The sequence below is a fragment of the Meleagris gallopavo genome, chromosome Z (genome assembly GCF_000146605.3).
Source record: "Meleagris gallopavo isolate NT-WF06-2002-E0010 breed Aviagen turkey brand Nicholas breeding stock chromosome Z, Turkey_5.1, whole genome shotgun sequence".
Lineage (NCBI taxonomy): Eukaryota > Metazoa > Chordata > Aves > Galliformes > Phasianidae > Meleagris > Meleagris gallopavo.
This window is the reverse complement of record NC_015041.2, coordinates 27,992,001-27,995,810: the sequence shown is the minus strand read 5'-3', so window position 1 is coordinate 27,995,810 and position 3,810 is coordinate 27,992,001.

Below are 3,810 nucleotides of genomic sequence, written 5' to 3'. Positions count from 1 at the left end.
CAATGTAAAAAAAAACAAAAACTGTATAAGAATGCCAGATTTACAAAAGCATATTTTAGGATGGTTTAGTAAGTATATTGATAGAAAACAAAATCATAAGATCCTAATGTTATATTATTAAGAACTTTTTTGTTACCATTTTAATTTATGTTTGTCTAAAGAGAGTCTGACTAAAAACTGCCAAGGCTGAAAATCAATCAGAAAAAAAACAAACAAACAAGCAAACAAATAAATAAATAAATAGTAATCATTGTTTATAGTAACATATTTATAGAAAACACATTTTTGAAACTACTTAGGGGTTCACCTAGCATAATAACTGACTTTCTGTTGATCTTACTAGAGAACATACATCTTCACTGCATGGTTAATTCATGGTCTTACTTATCAATTACTCATTTTCATAAAAATAGAGAAGCTCTGAGCAGGATTTGAAAGTGCTTTAAATCTTGTCTAGGTTGCCAAGATAGAGACAGGTTAGAATAGAGGCTCCATTAAGACTCAGGATTGTACATTACGAAGAAGACATAAGTGAAGAAACGTGTGTTGATTATTCTTCAATTGCTTAATCATTACCCTTTGTGAAGAACAGAAAAAAATCTCACAGAGAACTGGGGAATAGTCCTGGACCTTTCCAAGTAAAAGGGCTCATAGGTGCTGCTGCACCTCTTCAGACACAGAAAGAAAGGGTAGCTCATGTAAGACCAAAAAAAAAGCTTACACTGACATTATGGCTATGTACTCAGATTTGAGTAGCAGTTGAAGCTATGTGGTGATACTATGAAAGCTGGGTACACTGGGAAGCACAAAGACGAAGAAACTTGTCCCTCTGTCTTTCTTTGCACTTTCCAGATTTCAGCAACTTTCTCCAACCCTCAAAGGAACAATGCTCCAACACAATATGTTAGTGTACTTACTAGAAGGGAAGAGCAATTGCTGTGATAACACTTAGCAACTGTGCAGCTTTTTTCGAAGGTGTCTGTCAAACTTATGTAAGGATAAATATCAGTTATGACCATAGAAACGACCATATAAATAAAATGACAGCACGTTAGTATGATATAAGACTGTTGTTGACAAAGCCAAAACAACAGAATCTACTATATGCTGGATAAGAATTGGATATTTCTAGAAGTTGAGGCATGTCCATGCCAAGGGGAGCTGCTCACACTGCTGGAAGGCAATTCTATTTTTACTCTTCATGCAACCTTTCATTACAGTAGCATATTTTCTATCAGAGACTATTCTCTGTTCTCTATCAGAGACTAAAATGCATTCGCCTTTCTGGGTTGTCATAATTACATGAATTAGATGTATGCTGTGTGAAGAGCAGTGCAGCAAAACTACTTCTGTCCACTGCTTTTCTACTACAGAGAAGCTGTGTGAAAATATGCAAGTAGTCTCTGCACCTGTACTCTGAACTGGGTTGAATTTCAGCATCTGAATTTTGAAATGTGTTTGCATGTGATCACTCGTGTGTGCTTGCACACTGCTCAAGAACACATCCATGCACTTGAAAAAATGGCATGTCTGTCAAAACAGACATGAAGATCGTGATATAAGGAGAATCTCATAAAACTGAGTATGAGTTAGTCTCAAATACCCTAGAAGCATGCATAAATGTTTTTAATTTCAGAAGACAGAAAATAGAAATGCATATTCCATATGCCTTGTGAAATAAATTGGCACAATCCTTCTAAAATGACAGATGACTGTTATGAACACAACACTGTTATGACAAAATAGTCTTTTATTTTCTTGTTTGTCTTTATTTTTCTCTCTAAATCCAATAGTTTATTTTGTTCCAGTAGCCAACAGAGTAAAATAAAGCTAGATATTTAAAAATTCAAATTATTTTTTTTCAAAAATACAAATGTAAATAGTGAAAAAAGTATATGATAAGTAAAAGGCACTTATTTTTACATATAATTTTAATAGAGAGCTAAGATATCTAATACAGGAGGATGAAATTTTAATTACATTGTATTATTTGGATGAGTAAGTTTTTGTTCTGCTGTCAGAAAGTGACTGTGCAGGGACACTATGACTTATTTTTTATAAATGGAAGACTTTTGACCTCTGTACTATGGGCTGCAGCATAAAATCTATTCTAAGAAGGGCAACTGTTCTGATCCCAGTAAATATAGCTTTAAAAAAGGGTTGAAAGCCCAGATGACTCCGGAGATTAGTAATAGACTGCAGAGTCTTTTCACTTCTAAGTCATTAGTTCAAGTGCAGCCATGGCTGGCAGGGTTTGAATCACTGCTCTTTGATGGCAGCTAGAGAGTATGTAAGAAGAAAAATCTGTAGGGGTTTTTTATTCTCTCCCCCCTCCCACACACACACTTTTTTTTTCCTCCTGTTTTACAGAGCATTTCTGCTACAAAATCCTCATTATTAAACCACATTCAATAGGAGCTTAATAAACTAAATAGATGTTCTGTTTCAAACCCTGGCTGTGGGTCAAGAAAAAAAGCTTTTTCAATTTTCAATGAGATTTTCACCCTGAATCCCTGTGTGAAAGGCAGTATCATCTGTGTGCAAAGCAGACAAACGGTCAGATCTTTCTTCTCTGGTTTCCTCACTGTAAAATGTGGATAATGCTTCTGTTGTCTCCATTATTTGACTTCCCTATTCTTTTGCAGCCTGAACTCATCAGGACAGAGAATGATTTTCCCAGTGCTATAAATGTATCAGGGATATGAATGTTTATTTATATTTGGTATACGTAAAGGTGGGAATCTATGTTATTATAGCTGTATTTTCCTGTAATGCAAACAGTACCTAATGAAAAGATTGCCTAAATTTTAAATGCAATAATATACATCCTTTTCTTATTCAGTAGATAAAAGATTTGCTGCTTGAATAGCTGCTTACTTTCCGTATAAAAATTTGTGTCCTAACTCTGTACACAGGCCTTAAATGCTCAGGTAGCAAAAGAAGATTATATTTTTTCCAATTCCCTTGTTTTTCTTAGCTATTTTGTAGAAGTGCATATTTTATTTAACACATATCTCTATGCGCTTGTCACTAATATTTATCTAGTGCAGCCTATATATCAATTTTTCAAATTTGATCCTGTCTAGTTGGTTTTGTATGTTCGCTACCCATTTTTCCTTCCATTTTCCCCTTTTTCCCTCCTCTTCCCCTTCTCCTTCCCTTCTTCTCCTCCCTTTCCAAACTTATTTCATGATAATTTTGGGGGAAAGCCCTGATTTCTTACCTTCAAATGAAGTGCTTTTTATTCTTGTGTCAGACCTAACTTTAAAAGCACCGGTGGCTGAAAGTCGAGTGAAACAATAATAAGAAACTTCAGCTAAAAATTATTTATAAATGGTTTTGTCTACTTAATGATTGAAATTTACTATTCTGAAGGAGATGTGAATAAAGTCATCAAGAATTCTACGTGTGACTGCTAAAGCTTTCTACATACTAAAGCTTTCTATTTCTTTTTCATGATGATATCACATACAAAAAGATAAACTACTTATGAATTTGTCGCATATACAAAATGAAACAGCTTTCTTTACAGTTCACATTTCATCCATGTACTCTTCAAATTACTGAAAGAGAAGGGAGAATGGGTCGATAGCAAGACAAATGAATAAGGCATACAAACAGAAAAAGCTATACTAATCCACTATCAATAAAACAATAACAATAACAACAACAAAATGTCCTACTGCTTGTTTCACCTTTCTGGGACAAAACAAATACAATTATTCTTAGAATCAGTGACTTTTTTTGTATTTAGGCTACCATGCTTTTGGAACCTCTTCAAGAACCCTTTAAAAACATTTTACAATTCAA